Source organism: Garra rufa, chromosome 22 (genome assembly GCF_049309525.1).
Source record: "Garra rufa chromosome 22, GarRuf1.0, whole genome shotgun sequence".
Taxonomy (NCBI): Eukaryota; Metazoa; Chordata; class Actinopteri; order Cypriniformes; family Cyprinidae; genus Garra; species Garra rufa.
Window position 1 is genome coordinate 10154181 of NC_133382.1, and position 24616 is coordinate 10178796.

A 24616-nucleotide genomic window follows, 5' to 3' on the forward strand; every position below is an offset into this window, starting at 1 on the left:
ATTCTGCCAGAACGAGCAAACAGGACGTGCAACAAGGGACGCAATAGTTAGACACTATTTCTGATTTGGATTTGTTTTGAAATTCAAAAAACAGTGATTTCTTTGCATTTATTTTTTTTTTTTTGTTATTCTGTAATCATTGCATGCATCACTAATAAATATTCTAAAAACAAAAATATTTTCGATTGTGATGAATATATATATCAATTAGTGACAGAGGCCAAACTCTTTCTACTTTGTTGTAGGTCTATACTGAAAGGCTGAATACGTTAAAGCCTACCTAATCACTGTAGCCTGACGGATGAACAAATAAAATTAAAACCTTATGAATAAATAGGATATCTTGTAAGATATTGCATGATCCAAATATAGTATTATTTAATACATTTTTAAAGTTTTCATTACATTTTGGGCATGAAATCCACGTTGAATCCACCCTTCTGATGGGATCAGTTTAATCCAGATTTTTTGGATCAAAGTGATCCAAATCCTACAGAAAAGTTCTGAAAAACCCATACTTAAGGTTTGATCCGGATCAAAACCAAGATTAGATTATGTGATCTAATCCGATTATGTAATCCGTTTTTTCTTTTGAAAAACCCATTTTCAAGATTTGATCCAATCCGTTATCCAAAATCCTAGTGGATTACTTTTGAAAAACCGGGCCCAGGGGATTCTATTTATTTTTCAGTGCAAAATTGGATTGGATCACCACAATCTAGATACAGATCTTTTAAGATTACCAAATCTGTATTACTAGTGCTCCATGGAGCCCCTAAAAGAACACGATGATGAAAAAACAATGAGATGGGAAAATATTTGCATTGCATTCACACAAGCAACTTTGCGTTTGCTCAGAAATAACTATACTTTTGACTGGTTCATCTCTGATGATTGTATCAGTGTAGTTTACAAAAAGTGACCTAAAAAACAATTTTTGTTTGATATTGACAGCTGTTTGGAGATTATTTTATTTCACCAAAATCTCTTTTTTACTTTACTGTAGGTTGCTGAAAGGCTTAAGAGGTAGCCAAATGTCTACCTGTCTATTTTCTCTCTGTATATATGATGTGTGTCTATATTAAATGTTGCAAATTTTTTTTTTTTTTTTTTTTTTTTTTTTTTTACCAGTTTTAAAGTTTTATTACATTTCTGTTTCTGAAATCCTTCTGCTGGCATCAGTATAATCCTTTTTTTTAATCTTACTAAAAAGACTTACTAAAAACACAAATTGGTGATTTTGATCCAGATCAAAATCAATAATGGATTTTGTGATCTAATCCAATTTTATTTTTTAATTGTTTTTTTTGTTTTTTGTTTTTGTTTTTTGCTGGTTTTTTGAAGGAAAATTGTTTTAGATCGATGCAGATACACCTATACTCAGATTACCAATTTGTATTACTAGTACTCTACGGAGCCCCTAAAGGGGGGAAATATGCAATTTTGCATTCTCTCAGAAAAGTTTTGCATTGCATTTACAGAAATAACTACTTCTGACTGGTCCATCTCTGATGATTGTGCTAATTTACAATCAGTGATTAAAAAAATAAATTAATTAAATATAATATTTTTGTTTGATATTGACAGCTGTTTGGGGATTTAGGGATATATTACATGTTAAAATGTTCCTGAAATCTGTCCTCCTGCTGGGATCAGTATAATCCTGATTTTTTTCACAACACAAACTGACGATTTGATCCAAATCAAAATCAAGATTGGATTTTGTGATCTAATCCAATTTCAGAATCATTTTCAAAAATCAGAATTCCAATCAGATTATTGTTGAACAACTGGCTCCAGTTTAATCTGGATCAGAATCTGGATTTGGAAATCCCATATTTTGCTATCCAGGATCATGTAACCCAGTGTACTTTTGTGCCAGTTTTTCAAAGCAAAATCGGATTGGATCACCCTGATCCAGATAAACACTTTTTCAGATTTTCAAATCTGGATTACTAACGCTCTATGGAGCCCCTAAAGGGACATGGTGATGGATTTAAATTAAATATGATATTTTTGTTTGATATTGACAGCTGTCTGGGGATTTGTGAATATATTGCATGTTAAGATGTTGTTTTTCTGGATGAGTTTTGAAATTTTATTACATTTTTGTTCCTGAAATCCACCTTTTTGCTTGGATCAGAATAATCCAGTTTTTTTTTTGGATCAAAAGTATCTCAAACTTACTAAAACGTTTTTTAACAACACAACTTGAGGTTTTCAGCCAAAAACGGGAAACCTTTTATACGTTTTGCCTGTTCGTTTACATGACAACAGTGTTTTGGGGACTGAAAATGCATAATTTTCAAGATGGGTTTCAAAGTGCAAGTTTTTAAATAAACGCCACCGTTATCGTTTCTGTGTAAACCCCCAATACGGGAATCTTTGATGATGTAGATGTTGATTTCAAAGGCAAGCACAACAAACAACGTGCCAACTACTGGCCAGGCATACGTAATACAGTGGTTTTGGCAGTTTTCGCAGATATGTGTAAATGCAAATCATTTTGAAAACACTGTCGTGTATACATGAAACTTTTTCAAAACATAAGGGAAAAACTTTTCCGTTTTTGACTACATCACTGTCGTGTAAACGTAGCCCAAGATTGGATTTTGTGATCTAATCTGAATTCAAAATCCTTTTTTTCTTTTGAACAACCCATTTTCAAGATTTGATCCAATCTGATGGCCAAAATCTGATCAGATTACTTTTGAACATCTGGCCCCAGATTACCAAATCTGGATTACTAATGCTTTACGGAGTCCTTGAAAGGACATGGTGATGGAGAAAAATATGAGATGGGAATAAAAATTCCAATGCTTTTGCATTCTCTCAGAAAAGTTTTGCATTGCATTTACACAAATAGCTACTTCTGACTAGTTCATCACTAATGAATCTGCCAATGTAGTTTACAAACAATGAGTTAAACAAAAACACTTTAAATTAAATATAATATTTTTGTTAAATACTGACAGCTGTTTGGGGATTCGGGAATGTTCTACATTTGACAAATGTTGTGTTTTTGGACCAGTTTTCAAGATTTATTACATTTTTGTTCCTGAAGTCCACCCTGTGATCAGAAGAATCCAGTTATTTTATTTTATTTTTAATTTTTTTTTATCAAAAGTATTCCAATCTTAATCAAATGTTTTGAACAACACTAACTGAGAATTTGATCCAGTTCAAAACCAAGATTGAATTCAGTGAGCTATGTAAATTTCAGAATCTTTTTATTTTTTATTTTGAACAACCCATTTGCAAGATTTGATCCAATCCAATCAGATCACTTTTGAGCAACTGGCTCTAGACAATAGTATTTCAAAGATAGGAAAATAATTGACTACTTTTAATTAAATTGAAAATGCATCTGAATACCAGGTGGGATTGGGTATCGAGAACCGGTTCCATTTTAGAACCGGCTCCAAATTTCCAATAACCTGGTATTCGATAAGACACGTGCATTTCGATTGCGCTTATTCCACATATGGAGCTGTAATCATAACTGTGCATGAAAACATTTACAAGTGCTCACTGTTTTACCGCCTCTATTGTAAATTTCTGTTGAAAACTGCAGTGATATGTACTTGGTACATATTGGTACTGTATGACCAATATTAATAGTGACAGTTACCTAACATAAAGCACTAAAAAATGATTGCAATAGTTGTTGCTGACTTCTGCTTTATTCAATAGCATGCTTTATAACAGGAAAGATGCATTTGTCACAGTAAGTTCAATATGTCCCAGTGCAGATTCTGAAATTCATTACAGTATAATTTGTGATCTATTATCTATGACTCCTCAGTTTCCTGTTAGCTTCTAGTCAGCCAACTGAAATCAACACCTCATCATTCCTGTTTAAAAACAAAGGACGCAGATGGTGCTGCTTTTAAAGTGCCTGTATGTAACCGATGATGTAATCTTACACAGATGGAGGCAAATATGAATAATCACAGTGGCATTTTTACTAATGTCCATTTGCATTTATAAATGAATGATTTTTTGGACCGCAATGTCAGGACCATTTTTTTTTGTTCGACTCTCACGTCAGCTGTCTTTTGGACTTAGCTCTTTTTTTAAAGAGCTGTTAATCGTGGCACCATCAAGGCAGATTTTACAATCCCTCATGCAATCATCTCCTCATCTCCTTTGCTGAACGGGCAGTTGTGAAACACAGCACTTCCCTGTTTAATTTGAGGTCGGCGTGAGATGATTTCAGGCACATGGACAATTCCAGTGAACTCTTTGATGGGAGCACTGGGTTCACCCACAGTTCAGGGTAATTCTGGGTGCAGAGACAACTCCCATTCAAGCCTTTATTTTGATCAGCTACCAATTAGCTTTGACACTGAGGTGCAGTCATTGCCGCTTGACTGGCTCGACTTGGGTCAGGGAAATGCCTCTCTTTGAAAGGTAAAAAACAAAGCAATTGCAGATAACAGCGGATTCTGAGAAGATAACCTATTTAAGCCGTCTCAAAAACATTTACGGGTCTCCTGGAAATAATATACAGTCACTTCAACACAAAATACCTCCTTGAACTCATATTCTTTCAGATTATGAGAGGATGATAGGAGTATTCCCACAAATTGAGTCTTTTCAACATCTCAGTTTATCTCTCACAGTGGAAAGTAATCTTAGAAAAAGAGCGTAGTATTTTCACAAATGTGTACTTTTGCGTTTCAGAGATCTCCTGAAATCAGAATATCAAAAATTCTTTGATGAAAATTAAATGAAATATAATTGAGAGCTGCTTTAAACTTCACCAGTGAAACTTGGGTATTCATAATTATGTCATGTCACACATTCAAGTCAAATACATAAAATAGACATAGCCTAAAAGCAAAATAATTCTATTAGAGTTAGTTCACCCAAAAATAAAAATTGTCATTAATTACTCACCCTCATGTTGTTCCAAACCCGTAAGACCTTTGTTTGTCTTTGAAACTTCTTAACTCAAATTAAGATATTTTTGATGAAATCCAAGAGCGCTCTGACAGCAAGGGTCCGTCAAGGTCCAGAAAGCAATCAACAATTCTGAACTTTCCTGAACTAATTGATACCTGAACAATACCTTTCTGAACTAAAATTGTATTCAAAGTTAGTCAAGTAAAAATCAAGCGATTAGCTTTTTTTGTATATTACACCTTAAAAATTATTAAAATACAGCATCAGTAATTACAATTCACTAAATATTAATCGCCGACTTGGAATTATAAGGCTCTATCTGCATTCTAAGCACTTTTGAGATATTGAGCTTCAAAGTTTTTGCATTCTATAGACGTATAGATAGCCTTTTTATTTTCTAAAAAAATATATATATTGGTCCAAAATGCACACAGTTTACAAATGAAACATCACATAATGTAAATAAGTTGTCTGTAAATAGAACCATTTTTATTTTCTAAAAAAGGCCCAAAATGGCCCAAAGTCCCAAAAGGCACACAGTTTACAAAAGAAACATCACATAATGTAAATAAGTTCATGTAATAATGTAAATAAGTTGTCTGTAGATAGAACCCTTTTTATTTTCTAAAAAAAGGCCCAAAATTGCCCAAAGTCCCAAAAGGCACGCAGTTTACAAAAGAAGCATCACATAATGTAAATAAGTTAATGTAATGTAATGTAATAATGTAAATAAGTTGTCTGTAGATAGAACCCTTTTTATTTTCTAAAAAGAAAGACCCAAAATGCACACAGTTTACAAATGAAACATCACATAATGTAAATAAGTTGTCTGTAAATAGAACCCTTTTTATTTTCTAAAAAAGGCCCAAAATGGCCCAAAGTCCCAAAAGGCACACAGTTTACAAAAGAAACATCACATAATGTAAATAAGTTAATGTAATGTAATGTAATAATGTAAATAAGTTGTCTGTAGATAGAACCCTTTTTATTTTCTAAAAAGAAAGACCCAAAATGCACACAGTTTACAAAAGAAACATCACATAATATAAAAATGTAATAAAACTTTTGACAAAAATGTCCGATAGAACCTTATAATTCCAAGGTGACATTATATCAGTGCTCAGTGATCTCTATTATATGATTTCATAGATGAGTAATTTTTTTTAGATAAGATTATATGATTTTATAGATAAGTGTTTCTGCAATGTTTCAAATCGACTTGCCCTTTCCAACTGAGCAACTCGTTTATCATCTAGAATGAGTACAACTTTGCACCCTTATTCATTTCATAATTATGGTATTTTGACTCCATTTGAACTGTGAATGAAGAATAGTTGCCATATCTGGGATATTTTAATATTTCTTGCAGTGTAACAGTGTGAGAAATGACACCTTTATCCAATATTTGCCTAGAATTGATTATCAGGGGCATTTTTAAGTTTATATTGTTAAATACGGTTGTTACTCAAAAATACAAACAATGATGCAACAATAAACAATCTGCAAGGACATTTTAATATAAACTGTGATTGTGGCTTAGTTGAAATTAATATGGCTGTAAATATTAGTACTGCAATTTTAAACTTGTAACATAAAAACTAAAACAGTGAATTATCACAATACTATTATTTTTATTTAGTTTTTATTCTGTGATTTTTATATTTCTATTTAGTAAAAACAATTTTGGCCAAATTGTGTAGCCCTACAAAAAAAGGACAGCAAACCTGATTATTATTATTATTATTGTTATTGTTTATTTATTTATTTAGTTTTAGTAATTGTACACTTCCATTGAAAACTTTGGGATCAGTAATATTTAAACGTTTTTCGGCTCATCTAGGCTGTACTTATTTGATTAAAAATAGAGAAAAAACAGTAATATTGCGAAATATTATTGCAATTTAAAATTGTGTTTTTCTATCTTAATATACTTAAAAATAGAATTTATTCCTGTAATGCAAAGCTGAATTTTCATTAGCCATTACTCCAGTCTTAAGTGTCACATGATCCTGCAGAAATCATTCTAATATTCTGATTTATTATCAATTTTGGCAACAGTTGTGTGGCCAAATATTTTTTTGGAACTTGTGATATCTTTTTCAGCATTCTTTGATAATTAAAATAATTAAAAGAACAGCATTTATTCACAATATAAATATTTTCTAACAATGAAAGTATTTGCTATCACTTTTTTTTTTTATCAATTTAACACATCCTTGCTGAACAAAAGTATAAATTTCTATCAAAAAGAGAAAAATAAATTACTGACCTGCAGAAATCTTTCTAATAAGCTGATTTATTATCAATTTTGGCAACAGTTGTGCTGCCAGATATTTTTTTGGAACCTGTGATATTTTTTTCAGGATTCTTTGGTTAATAAAAAATGAAAAAGAACAGCATTCATTTAAAATAGAAATCTTTCATAAAGAAAAAAAAATGTACTGACCCCAAACTTTTGAACGGCAGTGTATATTATTAGAAAAGATTTTTATTTTATATAAATGCTGTTGTTTTTACTTTTTTATTCTTCAAAGAATTCTCAAGTATCAAAGGTTCCAAAAAATATTAACTGTTGCCAACATTGATAATAAATCAGTATATTAGAATGACTTCTAAAGGATAATGTGACACTGAATATTACAGTTATGATACTGAAAATTCAGCTTTGCATAACAGGAATAAATTAGATCGTAATTTACATTAAAATAGAAACATTATTTTACATAATAATAATATTTCTCAATATTATTATTATTATTTTTTGATCAAATAAACAGCCTTGATAAGCATAAGAACCTTCTTTAAGAAAAAAAAGAAAAAACATTAAAAATCTTACTGATCCTAAACTTTTAAACAGCAGTGTATTTTAAATCAGAAATTCACAATTAGATTTTTTCCCCCAAATTGCAGCCCCACCAAACTCATAGCTAGATATGAAATCTATCAAATGTTCCCCAGAGGAAAAAAAAAAGATTTACTGCAGTGGCTTTTTCCACCACAGTTCAAATTATTCTAAACCTTCGCTGTCAATACAGTTTTCCATTGTGACACTGAAGGATAAAGGTTTGATTTAAACAGATCTGCTAATCATCTATATTTATGTTTCTGGTACGTGACACACAGTAAAAGCTCCAGAGACCGGCTGTAATGATATGATGGCTAATCTACCGCTCACCGTGAATGTTATAAACCCCTGAACTCTCTCTCTCTCTCTCTCTCTCTCTCTCTCTCTCTTTCTCTGATTGACTAGTCTATAAATAAAAGCTCATAAGTGTGAGAGGGTCACAAGCAGTGTGTGTGGTTAAAACGCATTCCTGGTGAATCTTGGCTGAACCCAGATCTGCTGTTCGCAGTTCCAGCCGCAGTAAAACAGAGCTTCTCTGCTGGTGACAGATGGAGAGGGATGGAGGTCTCGGCAACAGCTCAAGGTGAATCGGAGGGCAGGCCAGTGAAAATCTCAGCGCCCACAGCGAGATACTTCGCTGCTACCGACCGTACACCTCGACTTCGGTGACGGTGTGGTGTAAGGATGAGACCTGACGCTCCTGTCCTTTAACCTTCTCTCTTTCTTTCTCACTCCCACAAAGGAGACGAGACACTCCTTTGATGGTGACAATGAAAGATGGCCGATGCTAAGGAAAACACTCGGCTATGATTGATCATTTGATGCATGGCCTCAACAAAAGTGAAAATGGATGATAAATGCACCAGCAAGCACATGGGGGTAGGAGGACACGTGAAAAGAAGAAGCTAATGGAAGTATTGGAGCAATGTGTTTGTGAAAGCATCTCAAACTGGTGCTGGACAGACGTGTGCCAGTCTGAAAGGACCATTAAACATGTGCAGAGACAACAATGGCAACAATAGACGAAGCAATGGATAATGAACTGTTACACACTTTAAAAAAAAAAAAAGGTTCTTTATTGGCATCGATGGTTCCATGAAGAACCTTGAACATCCTTGGAACCTTTCAAATGCACATAAGGTTTTTTGTAGTCGAAAAAGGTTGTTTCGATTTTTAAAATGTTCTTCAAATGTTCTGTTTTTATTCCGTGATTTTTATATTTCTTTTCAATAAAAACAACACGTCTTGTTATAATACATTAGTTAATTATTATTATTTTATAGCCATATTGATATATTGGTATATAATCACAAAGCTTGATTAGGCCAAATTGTGTAAATAAAAAAGAACAGCAAACCTAATTATTATTTATTATTAGTATTATTTATTTAGGTTTTAATTGTACACTGCCATTGAAAAGTTTGGGATCAGTAATTGTTTTTAAGCTTTTCGGCTCATCAAGACTGCACTTATTTGATCAAAAAGACAGAAAAAATTGTAATATTGCGAAACATTATTGCAATTTAAAATTGTGTTTTTCTATTTTAATATACTTAAAAATAGAATTTATTCCTGTGATGCAAAGCTGAATTTTATCATCAGCCATTACTCCAGTCTTAAGTGTCACATGATCCTGCAGAAATCATTCTAATATTCTGATTTATTGTCAATTTTGGCAACAGCTGTGCTGCCGAATATTTTTTTGGAACCTTGCTCAGGATTCTTTGATGAATAAAAAGTTTAAAAGAACAGCATTTATTCAAAATAGAAATCTTTTCTAACAATAAAAGTCGTTGCGATCAATTTAACACATTTTTGCTGAATAAAATTATATATATATGTGACCCTGGACCACAAAACCTGTCTTAAGTCGCTGGGGTATATTTGTAGCAATAGCCAAAAATACATTGTATGGGTCAAAATTATTGATTTTTCTTTTATGCCAAAAATCATTAGGAAATTAAGTAAAGATCATGTTCCATGAAGATTTTTTGTAAAATTCCTACTATAAATATATCAAAATGTAATTTTTGATTAGTAATATGCATTGTTAAGAACTTAATTTGAAGAACTTTAAAGGTGATTTTCTCTGTATTTTGATTTTTTTGCACCCTCAGATTCCAGATTTTCAAATAGATGTATCTCGGCCAAATATGGTCCTATCCTAACACACCATACATCAATAGAAAGCTTATTTATTGAGCTTTCATATGATGTATATATCTCAGTTTTGTAACTTTTGAACGGTAGTACATATTATTTAAAAAGATTTTTATTTTAAATAAATGCTGTTCTTTTTATTTTTTTTATTCTTCAAACAATCCTGAAAAAAGTATCACAGGTTCCAAAAAATATTAAGCAGCTGTTGCCAACATTGATAATAAACCAGCATATTAGAATGATTTCTAAAGGATAATGTGGCACTGAATATTTAAATAGCGATACTGAAAATTCAGCTTTGTTGTTTAGATTTTTTACATTTTCTTCAAATAGTAAAAAAAAAAAAAAAGTTCACTGAAAGGTGCTGTAGGGAACCGAAAATGCTTCTACTATGGAATCACTGCAAAACACCCTTTTTGAAACTTTATTTTTGAGTGTAGATCATTGAAAATGTAATGCACACTAGGCCACAAATTTATCTGAAGGCATTTTAAAACACTTTTGAGTGTGGAACTGTTTACTTACAGTATGTCACAATTAAAGGAGGTGTTATTTTTTTTAATTTTAAGCATCTGCTGTCCCATTTTATAAGACAGAGGCCACTATTAGCCTTTTATATATTGATTCTTCAATAAAGTAAAAAAAAATGCTTTCTTTATGCTCAAAAAAGTATTCTCGTAGCTTCATAAAGTTATGGTGAAACCACTGATGTTACATGGACTATTTTATCGATGTTCTTACTACCTTTCTTGGCATTGAATGTGTTAGTTGCATTGGTGTTTATGCTGAAAGTTCAGGATTTCATCACAAATTTTGTATTCTGAAGATGAACAAAGCTGAGGGTGAGTCATTAATGACAGAGTTTTAACTTTTGGTGAACTATCCCTTTAAGCATCATAGCAACTCATCCGCCAATGGTTCGAGTTTGGGGTGGGACTATCTGTTTGTTAAACAATGGAAGACCGAAGGAGAGTTTGGGAAATCTGTTTGAAACTATAATTTTTCCACTTCTGTTTGTTGATGCTATCAGTGCAGAAGCTGAACACTTCATCTTTAAGTTCCTTGTTTAGAAAAAGCTAAAGCTGTTGTTACGAGCACATTGAGAAATACTAACTGTAGTGATGGCAACAAACTTGGAACTGCTTTATGGTCATGCAGTTCCAGGGAATAATCCGATCGTGATAGTGCTCTGAAAAGTGGACCTCACAAGAATCTGAAATTTGGCAAATTGAAAGTGGTGAAAAGTTGCGTGCCTTTTGGGACTTTGGGCATTTTTATTTTGCTGAATTCACCTCAGGAATGGTTTCTGTACAATTATTAAATAATATAAATATATAAATAATGTGCATATTATAAATAACTCACATTTTTACCATAATGAACATTGCAACAGGCATTTATGACTAAATTTTTTTTTTAGAATAATTAATTCTATTTTAAATATGTAATAATATATGTATTTTATATAAACACCATGGATGTAATATATACACTATATTAAAGAATGTTAATTTATTTTTTATTTGCACATAAATAATAATTTATAGTAATTTAATATTTTAATGCATATTTATAGATTCAATTTAATAGTTTTATAAATTCACATGAATTACAGTAAATTAAATTCTGTTAACTTTTTTATTTATTTGCATTAAAATATATTAAAAATTTGTGATGATTAAATATATGTGTGCATTTTATATGTATTTATATATAAATATATTATATATGTTTTTAAAGAATTTTTCTTCTGCTCACCAAGCCTGCATTTTTAAATACAGCAAAATCAGTAATATTGTGAAATATTTTTACTATTTAAAATAACTGCTTTTTTTTATTTTATTTTTCTAAACACGTAATTTAATTTCGTTATTTCAAAGCTGAATTGTTTGCATCATTACCCCAGTTTACAGTGTCTCATGATTCTTCAGAAATCATTCTAATATGCTGATTTGCTGTTTAAGAAATTATTATTATGTTCATCAATATTACAAAAGCTGAGTAAATTTTTTTTCAGGATTCTTTGATGAATAGAAAAATCCAAAGATCAGCATTTATCTGAAAAAACATTGTAACATTATACACAATACCATTCAAAGGAATTTATAAATGTTGTTGTAAATTCATCAAAAGTGATGATAAAGACATTATTATTGTTATAAAAGATTTCTATTTCAGATAAATGCTGTTTTTCTGAACTTTCTAGTCATTAAAGAAACCTGAAAACATAACAAATTAATAATAATAATAATAATAATAATAATAATAATAATAATAATAATAACCAAATTATAATAAATGTAAATTATAATAAATGTTTTTGAGCAGCAAATCAGAATGATTTCTGAAGGATCATGTGACTGGAGTAATGATGCTAAAAATTCAGCTTTGAAATCACAGGAATAAATTATATTTTAGAATATATTCAAATAGAAAAGTTATTTTAAATTGTACAAATATTTCACATTTTTTGGTTGTTTTTGCTTTACTTTCGGTCAAATAAATACAGGCTTGGTGAGCAGAAGAGACTTCTTCAAAAAACATTAAAAATCTTACTGGTAGTGTAAGTTAACATGGATATATAATATAATGCATATGAAAGTATATTATGTATATTAAATATTTTTAAACATAATTAGTAAAATATATAATTAAATAGAAAATATAATATATATCGTATATAAATTCACATGGATGTATAATATACAGTATATGAAAGTATGACAGTTTATTTTTTTTTTATTTGCATGATTATGTTAATAATCCATATTAATTAGTTTTACGTAATTTGGTTAAATATATAATACATTAAGTAATAGAAATTCACATAGATGTATTAAATCAGATTATGTTTTTATTTTAGGAACTATATATTGTCATCATACTCAACCTGTATGACGTTTCCAGTGTTTAAAAATGCATTTCAAATGATGAAAAAAAAACTTCTTCATAGTTTGAACTTTGCATAGAAACCATGCGAATTAAAATAGCTCTAGAAAATGATGCATGTGTAATAAGCCTAAATTTCGATTAGATAAGATCAAATATGACGACCAAAACTTTCCTGGTCCGTGACCCGCTGTTATTCAAAGTTCAAAGAGGTGCCAGTTTAGCACAGAAAACAATAAAGCTGAGATGATCTATGGGCCGCGGTCTGAATGAGAGCAATGCAATCACATACATATGTGAGCTGTCTGAAACTGTTCCTCTGTATCACTTCCCCGAGATGGACTGTAGTTAACCCCTGACCACGGCTCCTTTCACTCCTCGTTCTGACAAATCAGGGTCTATAAAGTTGAGTATGAAAGCCGATTTATGGAGGAGAGCGTCTTTGATTGCACCACCTAAATAGTCCCCGAGGCTCCTGAAGATCTGAGGACAACGTCTCACGCCGCGTTCAGAGCGTCATTACGACGTGGCCGAGTATCAGACTGCTTTGACGCAGGCATAAAATGCAAACGAACTCAGCAGGGTGGGGAGGCCTCAGTTCAAAGAAACAGGGACCTGTCCTGATAATGTGTCTCCGCTTTTCACAAGCAGGTGAGGTGTCACGCGACATAATACATCCCTAACTGAAAGTGTGAAATGCGGCTTCGCGGCTTGCTACTGTAGACCTAATGCCAGTCACAAACAAGATAAGAGAGGGTCGGGTGGGAGGGGACAGACCGGATGACTAGACTCGGACCGTCACCTCTCTTGTTCCTTTGTGTCCTTCTGTCCCGTCTCTACCCCCAGCCTCGGTTCGACCTGAAGGGCCCTAGGACAATTCACATCTCCAGGTCTGACAGGAAACAAGGGCCCTGGTGCACAATGCAAGTCCTGTAGACACTTTGACTCCAGTTTAATGACGCCACTTAGCAGGTACCTCTTCAGACGGCCCTGTGCCAAGTGCCGTAAATGACACTATTTTCATACGGAGCCATTCTTCCATTTATCCTACTTTTTTTCTTTTTTTTTTTAGCTATTTCTCTTTGTAAATTTAACCAAGACGTGAGCAGAGAAGAGAAGAGATACCTAGATAAAATCTCATCAAAGTGGCATCATGAGACATATAACCAGAATGTCAAAAAATTCTGTCATTAATTTTCACCCTCATGATGTTCCAAAGCCATGAGACTTTCATTCATCTTTCGAACACAAATTAAGATATTTTTGATGAAATTCTGACAGCAATGCAACTGGCACGTTCAAGGCCCAGAAAGGTAGCAAGGACATTGTTAAAATAATCCATGTGACATCAGTGGTTCAACCCTAATTTTATGAAGCTATAAGAGTGTAATTCCTGAGATTTGGTAACATTTTAACTGGGAATATTAATTTTTTTTAACTACACATGATTCATTTTCTAAATACCCCACATAATTTGGCACATGTCAAACCTCCATTTATTATTTTCAGTTTGTAACGGACAAAATGGGATTGGTTTTAAACAGGATTTGTTATAAAACAAACATCTACCTACTGCTCATGTGTCCCTGATAACATTAACACTTCCGCTCAAAAGTTTGGGATCAGTAAGATTTTTAATGTTTTTTAAAAAAAAGTATTTTATGCTCATCAAAGTTTCATTAATTTGATCAAAAATACAGAAAAAGTAATATTATGAAATATTATTGCAATTCAAAATAACAAGTTTTTATTTTAATATACTTTAAAAATAATTTATTTCTGTGATGCAAAGCTGAATTTTCATCAGCTATTACTCCAGTCTTATTCAGTGTCACATGATCCTTCAGAAATCATTCTGATTTATTACTCTTATTATCAATGTTGGACTCTTATTATCAATATTTTTCAGAATCTGTGATACTTTTTTCAGGATTCTTTGATGAATAAAAAGTTCAAAAGAACCGCATTTATTCAAAATAGAAATCTTTTCTAACAATATAAGTCTTTACGATCACTTTTTTAGCTGTTTAAGCTTCCTTGGTGAATAAAAGTATTAATTTCTTTCAAAGAACGAAAGAAAGAAACAATTTACTGACCCCAGACTTTGCAAACTTTATTTTAAATAAATGCTGTTCTTTTTAATGTTTTATTTATCAAAGAATCCTGAAAAAAGTCACAAAAAACTGACATTGAGATTTAGCTGAATAAATAAGCTTTCGATTGATTTATGGTTTATTAGGATAGGACGATATTTGGCTGAGATAGTTGAAAATCTGGAATCTGAGGGTGCAAAAAAAAAAAATCTAAATATTGAGAAAATCGCCTTTAATTGTCCAAATGAAGTTCTTAGCAATGCATATTACTAATTAAAAATTAAGTTTTGATATATTTATGGTAGGAAATTTACTAAATGTCTTCATGGAACATGATATTTACTTAATATCCTAATGAAAAAGTAAATCATTTTGACCCATACAATGTATTTTTTGGCTATTGCTACAAATATACCCATTAAGACTACTTAAAGTTTTGTGGTCCAGGGTCACATATGAGCAGAGACTAAATTGTTATGCGTGTAGAATGGTTAGTGTGACGGGGTTGAGTTCAGACTGAGGGCCATAAGTTTCAAGTTTTTTAGAAAAATATTCTTCAAAAGAAAGAAACACAAACAAATGCTTGCATTATTGCCAAAAATCACAGACACTATGCACATTTAGTTAAAAACTCAGTGAAGTGCCTCGGGGATATGACAAAATGCTTGGATAAAGATAGATATAAGACATTATTTTATGCTAAAAAATATTAAAATGCAATTATTTTTATTGATTATAATGGGCATACCAGCTGAATAAATAAGCTTTCCATTGATGTATGGTTTGTTAGGATAGGACAATATTGGTTGAGATACAACTGTTTGAAAATCTGGAATCTGAGGGTGCAAACAAATTTTGTTTTTGAGAAAAGTTGTTCAAATTAAGTTCTTAGCGATGCATATTACTAATCAAAAATTAAGTTTTGATATATTTACATTATGAAATTTACAAAATATCTTCATGGAACATGATCTTAATATCCTAATAATTTTTGGCATCGAAGAAAAATCTATAATTTGACCCATACAGACTTTTTACAAATATACCTGTGCTACGTATGACTGGTTTTGTGGTCCAGGGTCACATATTAGCATTTTGGAGGCAAGTTTAGCACATTTTCATTTGAAAAAATATGCTGTTGCTTGTTAAAAAAGCCCTAGAAGTTACCACTGGCCCACTTGTGAAGTGCTCCGCACATGATGTAGCGGAAGAAGGGTGAGACACTGGACTTGAGGAGTGCTAAATCACGCTACGGCATGAGAGGAAGAAGCATTGCTCTTTAATAGGCAATAAATAAGAATTAGCATCAGTGGGGTTATGTTCAGGTCAGGAGGGGTCTGAGCAGGGCTGTGGAGTTCACTGATAGACTCTCTGGCCCTGACTGGATTCCCAGCTGTGAGCGCCAGCGGCCCTCATCTGTCCCTGTCTGTCTCAGCATGAGCTCATCTCAATGTTTCCCACCACACCTACCACACTCCTGCTACCTCCAACATCTACTCTGGCTTCAGTCTCCACATAGCTGGTGCTTCACAGCAAACATGAACAGGTGACATCTGCTCGTTTTAAAAATGCCAGATTTCATGTCCTGAAGCTCATTGTGCATTTTGGTTTCTGTCAGCTGGAAAGAAGATACAAATTGCAATTCAGTATGCAGATACAGTCAAACCAAAATGTATTTAGACACCTTCGAGATTTCTTACATTATCATAGCTTGTTCTATAGTTTCGAAAATGGTAATAAAATATGACAAGAACTCAAGAGTTAAACAGTGTCAGAACAAATTCATCTTGATAATGTCAGATAACTTTGATAGAAAGGTATGTAATGGATTACAATCAACCAAAAATTCAGACAACTGCTGGTATGACAATATTTATACAACTATCAATACTTTGTTGAACAATTTCCAAGCAATGCTTACTTTTGTTCAGTCGGTGGTGTAAAAAGTTTGCATTAGCAATTAAAGAAAAAACAATAAAGTAAAACATGGTCAGGTCAAAGTGTCTGAATAATTTTTGGTCACAAATGTTTAATCATTTTACTGCTAGTCCACTGTATGAATAATTTTTGGGTATAATATGTCACAATTTACTTTATTTTGCTATCCTCACTTACATAAATCAACTATAGTGTCCTGCACCCACTAGTAAAAAAATATCAAAAATGATATCTGGTGTCTGAATAATTTTTGGTTTGACTTATAACAATTTTTTTGCTATTTATTACATTTAATCAATTGATTGCGAATGCTATTGATTACAATTTAATCAAACTCGAAAGGTTTAAAAAAAAAATGTAATATATTTAAAGGAATAATGTTTGCATAAACCAAAATGTAATAAAAATGATAATAAATAAACTTTTACAGCAGAATTAATTGATTGCAGAGAATTATGTAGATTATAAAAAAATGAAATGGTTGACTGGTCAGTGTAGTTTCTTATATAATATGTGTGACCCTAGACCACAAAACCAGTCATAAGAGTACATTTTTCGATTTTGAGATTTATACATAATCTGAAAGCTGAATAAATAAGATAGGATATGACAATATTTGGGCGAGATACAACTATTTGAATATCTGAAATCTGAGAAATATTAAATACTAAGAAAATCGCTTTTATAGTCATTTAAAGTTCTTAGCAATGCATATTACTAATCAAAAATTAGGTTTTGATATATGTATGTTAAGAAATTTATAAAATATCTTAATGGAACATGATACTCAATATCCTAATGGTTTTTGACATTAAAAAATCGATAATTTTGACCTATACATTGTATTTTTGGCTATTGCTACAAATGCCACTTGAGACTACTTAAGTATTTAAATTTTAAATAACTGTTTTCTGTTTTAATATATTTTATATAATTTATTCTTTTGATTAAAAGCTAAATGTTATTACTCATCATCTTCAGTGTCACATATCTCCTTCAGAAATCATTATAATATGTTGATTTCAATATTACAAGAAACACTTCATTATTATCAATGCTTAATATTTCAGAAAAAAGTATTATAATATTTGGAAAAAGTAATATTATTATGTAACTTGCGTTACACCCAACGCTGGGTATGTTTTTGTCATGAGATCAGGTTGAAATATCAACAGCACAGTATTTATAGCCTATTGTAGCATTTTTTTTTTTTTTTAATTTATGGCTCTTTAATGTCTTATGTCAGAGGCATGACTTCTTCCCACTTCAGAATCTTTTAAAAATACTCCCCAAAAGTAACCAGAACCAATTTCACAGCTATCACTGAAGCATTAACCCTCTCAATACACTTTTCATAAATGTGAAGTATCCACTATCGGTTTATCCTCTGTCTGATCTCAGCAAAATCAGAAATGTCACTGTAAAAAGTTTTCACCAGTTTCAACTTAAAAACTTAAGTTTAGCAGCTGCCTTAAAATGTTAAGTTAAATCAACTTAAGTCATTCCAACTCACAAGTTAAATCAACTCATTTTATTGTAATAAGTTAAAATGACTTGTAGTTTTAAGCTGTTTTATCTTACAGTCGTGGCCAAAAGTTTTGTGAATGACACAAATATTAGTTTTCACACAGTTTGCTGCTAAACTGCTTTTAGATCTTTGTTTCAGTTGTTTCTGTGATGTACTGAAATATAATTACAAGCACTTCATATGTTTCAAAGGCTTTTATCAACAATTACATGACATTTATGCAAAGAGTCAGTATTTGCAGTGTTGGCCCTTCTTTTTCAGGACCTCTGCAATTCGACTGGGCATGCTCTCAATCAACTTCTGGGCCAAATCCTGACTGATAGCGACCCATTCTTTCATAATCACTTCTTGGAGTTTGTCAGAATTAGTGGGTTTTTGTTTGTCCTCCCGCCTCTTGAGGATTGACCACAAGTTCTCAATGGGATTAAGATCTGGGGAGTTTCCAGGCCATGGACCCAAAATTTCAATGTTTTGGTCCCCGAGCCACTTAGTTATCACTTTTGCCTTATGGCACGGTGCTCCATCGTGCTGGAAAATGCATTGTTCTTCACCAAACTGTTGTTGGATTGTTGGAAGGAGTTGCTGTTGGAGGGTGTTTTGGTACCATTCTTTATTCATGGCTGAGTTTTTGGGCAAAATTGTGAGTGAGCCCACTCCCTTGGATGAGAAGCAACCCCACACATGAATGGTCTCAGGATGCTTTACTGTTGGCGTGACACAGGACTGATGGTAGCGCTCACCTTTTCTTCTCCGGACAAGCCTTTTTCCAGATGCCCCAAACAATCAGAAAGAGGCTTCATCGGAGAATATGACTTTGCCCCAGTCCTCAGCAGTCCATTCGCCATACTTTTTGCAGAAGATCAATCTGTCCCTGATGTTTTTTTTGGAGAGAGGTGGCTTCTTTGCTGCCCTTCTTGACACCAGGCCATCTTCCAAATGTCTTGGCCTCACTGTGCGTGCAGATGTGCTCACACCTGCCTGCTGCCATTCCTGAGCAAGCTCTGCACTGGTGGCACTCAGATCCCGCAGCTGAATCCTCTTTAGGAGATGATCCTGGCGCTTGCTGGACTTTCTTAGACGCCCTGAAGCCTTCTTAACAAGAATTGAACCTCTTTCCTTGAAGTTCTTGATGGTCCTATAAATTGTTGATTTAGGTGCAATCTTAGTAGCCACAATATCCTTGCCTGTGAAACCATTTTTATGCAACGCAATGATGGCTGCACGCGTTTCTTTGCAGGTCACCATGGTTAACAATGGAAGAACAATGATTTCAAGCATCACCCCCCTTTTAACATGTCAAGTCTGCCATTCTAACCCAATCAGCCTGACACAATGATCTCCAGCCTTGTGCTCGTCAACATTCTCACCTGAGTTAACAAGACGATTACTGAAACGATCTCAGCAGGTCCTTTAATGACAGCAATGAAATGCAGTGGAAAGTTTTTTTGGGATTAAGTTAATTTTCATGACAAAGAAGGACTATGCAATTCATCTGATCATTCTTCATAACATTCTGGAGTATATGCAAATTGCCATTATAAAAACTTAAGCAGCAACTTTTCCAATTTCCAATATTTATGTAATTCTCAAAACTTTTGGCCACGACTTTAAATTTTAAGGCAGCTGCTGAACTTAGGTTTTTAAGTTGAATATGGTGAAAACTTTTGACAGTGTACTAAACGTCATGACGTTTCTTCAAAGTGAAGTCTTTCAGAACCTGCATTGAGGTTAAAAGTCTGGTTCAAGCTGCTGACACATGTTCTCCAGGCAGTGATAGTGTAAAGAAAGACTCAGCACTGAACTTTGCTGAATCAAAGACAGGACTGAAATGAAGGGACAAAGGCGGCTCTTGACGGATGGGCCGAATGAAGGATTAGGTGGCCGAGGAGCCAAGTAAAACTATCCACCATTAGAGTTTTCCACAACTGATAAGTTACACTTCCAAAGCACCCCCCGTCACTTCAAACCCTCAGCGTACAAGTAATAACTCATCGTTTTTGATCATTAAGTCAGAAGATGGTGTTAGAAACCATTCAAGCCTCCCCAGTAGAGTCAATCTGTGTTTTCTTTGTGCAATGACGGATGTCGAAAATAAATGCCGCTGCTTGCTCGGTCTGGCATGGGAATGAACCTGAAGAGCATCGGAGGAGAAGATAATGGCAGGTTGGATGAGGGTGAAATGTTGCAAAGCGTTGCTCTCGTGAAGGAGGTAATGGGAGATACAGAGGTAACTCTTTCAGCATATGTGTGTGTGTGTGCATGTGTGCGCACAAATGTCACAGACATACCACTCTATATCGCCCCTGCCCTCCCAATGAACTGGGCCAGTCTTCCTCACTTGCTTTCAGAGTCCATAGCAGCTGTTCATAGACCGGCCTTCTGATGGGAACAGCAAATTAATCATTTTGCTACAAGCTTTTTGTGGGAAGCGCCACCGCTATCTGTTTCCACATACCGAAACAACTTAACATACCTCTACCTGTGATATTGTGCTCTTTACAGGATTAGCAAACTCATTACGGGCCAGACCCATCACTGAACTTTGAGAAATGTCCTCGTAAAGTACCCTCACAAAACAAGTCACGTATGTAACGGCACTACAAAGTCAGAACGTTCACTTCCATATAATGGAATTGGTTTATTCAAATTACGTTATGAATACTTCATTTTGATTGGTCAATCACAATAGTTATGCTAGTTTTAATATCACTCTACATTAATCATTTAAACTCAAATCGGTATTTTTGCCAGTGTAAACATATGGGATAATATAAGCTGGACATAAACCTTGAAATAAAATGGTAACATGGTTAGTTAATGCATAATGAACTACCAATAATTTTTATCTTTGTTAATGTTAGGTAATAAAAAATACAACTGTTTATAATTAATAATATCATCAGATACAACTTTTTGTTTTAAAACTGTATTAATATTGTAGAAACCTTATTTTAAAATGTAAATAATACTAACAAAACTGTACCGATTTTTTTTTTAGGTTAAGTACCAATCAGATTTTACAATGGGATTCTTGATGTAGAAGCTATTGTTATTTTAACATTTGAGTGCATCCCTATGAGGACAGAGAAAAACAGCTGCTTGTGTGTTAGCAGGTAGGGAGTGAAGGGTAAAAAGTCAGCAAGGGTTCATGTACAGGCCAAATGAATGAGGACGGGGGAGGGGAGGACATGACAAAATGAAGAGGTAGAAACCAGCAGCATCAGGTGTTTCACTTTTCACTAAATGAGAGTTTCATGACATCGCTTGCATTTCTCGGTTAAAGGGATAGTACAGACAAAAATGAAAATTAATGATAATGATAATTACTCACCCTTATGTCGCTCCAATCCAGCAAGGCCTTCGCTAATTTTCAGAATATAAAAAGTCGAAATTATGACTTAAAAGTTTAAATTATGAGATAAAAAGTCAAAAAGACTTTACAAGTCTAAATTGACTTAATGACTTTATAAACACAAAGTCATAATTTCTACTTTTTAAATCATAATTTCCATTTTTTTCCATCTCATAATTTAGACTTTAAGTCATAATTTTAACTTTTTATCTCGTAATTACAAGTTTATAAGTCAATTTCAACATTTTATCTCATATCTTCAGTCAATTTGCGATTTAGTAAGTCATAATTTCGACTTGTCTCAGTGAAATTATGACTTTAAAAAGTTGAAATTAAGTCATAGTTTCATCATAAAGTCATAATTTTGACTTTTAAAGTAATAATTTTGACTTTGCAAGTCATATTTTGACTTTTTATCTCATAATTTAGACTATAAATCATCATTTAGACTTTTTGTCTCAAAATTATGACTTAAGTATGTCACAATTTCGACTTCATAAGTCATAATTGAGACTTTTTATCTCGTAATTACAAGTCAGTTTCAACATTTTATCTCACATCTTATAAAGTCAATTTCAACTTTTTCAAAATTTAATTATGAGATAAAAAGTCGAAATTATGACTTTACAAGTCTAAATAGACAGTGCTTTTATGAACACAAAGTCATAGATTCAAATTTTTCTCATAATTTCAACTTTACAACTTTACACGTCATTTTAAAGTCATAATTTCTTTCTTTTTTAAGTCATCTTTTGGTTTCTTTCTGTCTTCTATATTTTGATTTAAGTCATAATTTAAATTTTTAAAGTCAATTTCAAACTTTACAAGTCATAATTTTGACGTTTAAAGTTAGATTTTTTTTATCTCATAATTTAGACTTTATAAGTCATAATTTCAACTTTTAAAGTCATTTCGACATTTTATCTCATAATTATGACTTTTAAAGTCAATTTCGACTTAATAAGTCATAATTTAGACATATCTAGGAATTATAACTAAAGTATGTCATAATTTAGACTTTTTATCTCATAATTATAACTTTTAAAGTCAGAATTTTGACTTTTTATCTCATCATGATTTTTAAAGTCAATTTTGACTTAGTAAGTTATAATTTTGACTTTGACTTTTTAAGTCATAATTAAAAAAAATTTATCTCGCAATTTTGTCTTAATTCATAATGTCGACTTTATAAGTCAATTTCGACATTTTATCTCATGGCTTTCAATTTCGATTTAGTAAATCATAATTTAAATTTATCTTCCTGAAATTATGACTTAAAAAATCATGAAATAAAAAGTCGAAATTATAAATTTACAAGTCTAAATTGACTTAATGATTTTATAAACAGTCATGGTCCACTTTTTATCTCATCATTTTAACTTTTTATCTCTAAATTTTGACTTTAGTCATCATTTGAACTTTTAAAGTCATAATATGAATTTAGTAAGTCATAGTTTTTACTAATTTTTACACTCGTAATTATGACTTAAGTATATCATTATTTATCATTATCACAATCATGATTTTTAAAGTCAATTTCAACTTAGTAAGTTATAATTTCAACTTTTTATCTCACAATTATGACTTTATGTCATAATTTTAGCTTTTTAAGGCATGATTTTTTTTTTCTTACGTGGCAGAAATGGACTTCCATACTTTAGGGGTTCCATAGTATGTGTCATTTCCTTTCCGAACATGGTATTCAGACTTGAGCACATTCCTAAATTTTAAAACATTGCACAACTATCTTAACATTCCACACTTTTTTGTTAATTAATTATCTGAATCGTAATCAAAATATCTAAAGTGCACTTTACACTACATTACATACTACAAAAGTGTATAATGCAAACTGGGACAAGTTTAATGTCTCACACTGTGCACATTTCCAATATGCCACGGTCTGGAACTTTTTTTTCATCAAATTCTTTCATGTCCAAATGATCTGAGCCTATAATCAACATTCATTTTATAGCTCTTTCCTGTCTTTTTCATAGTTATAAATATTATCTGTATTTTTTCTATTAAGAGAAACTTCCGATACAAAGTAAAAAAAACAAAAAAACAACAACAGTAAATGAGGTTACAAGGTATGAAAGTGCAATAAAAGAGCAATAAAAGTATGGAATCCCATCGATCACATCCACTGATAACCCTATTGTGAATGACTTGCTGAAAGGTTGAAATGTTCTTAAAATATCTCCAAGGCATGGCATTTGTATTTTCTTAAATGAAACACAGTGGGGAAAAAATAAATAAATAAAAGCAGTACCATAAAAACATATCCATCTAATGTTCCTGTATCTACAGGGAATTCCAAAAATCTTTCATATGTTTTTCACAGCATTAAAAAACCGTTGTAATGGGACTAAATGAAACACAGGTCATTAAGCTACATGAACAGACATGGGTTTTTTTGGGGGTCACAATAAACTGTCTGACAGAGGGGTTTGTGACTTGTGAGAAGACACTCAACAAAGAGACACGCAGACTATAGTCTGTTTTATCAGCAGTGTTAAAGACTCCCCGTCTGCTCTCAGTCTCCCAAGGCCTGAAGGAATCAGACCTACTGCTTGTAAGTCAAGACGTGTAAATGAACCTTCAATGCTTTTGTCATTCTGACTAGAAGAAACACAATCGGAGGATTCAGCAAAGAGTGCAAGAGGACAGAAGTACACAAATTTGACATTTAAAATGTCAAATTTGAAAAATGTTATCCTTTGTGCTTTACTGTAGTGTTATTTGATATTACATTTAATATTAAAGGAGAAGCTCACTTCCAGAATGAAAATTCCCTTAATTTACTGACCCCTGTGTCATCCAAAATGTTCATGTTTTTTTTTTTCTTCAGTCGCAAAGAAATTTTGTCTTTTGAGGAAAACATTCTAGGATTTTTCTCCATA

At 32.4% G+C, this 24616-nt stretch overlaps 1 protein-coding gene across 1 annotated transcript in view; it reads right to left on the bottom strand.

The window, feature by feature from the left end:
• The window catches only part of cyp26a1 (cytochrome P450, family 26, subfamily A, polypeptide 1), a 38526-nt gene that overhangs the window by 1211 nt on the left and 12699 nt on the right, over positions 1–24616 (bottom strand). The gene's annotated exons all lie outside the window — the stretch shown is intronic.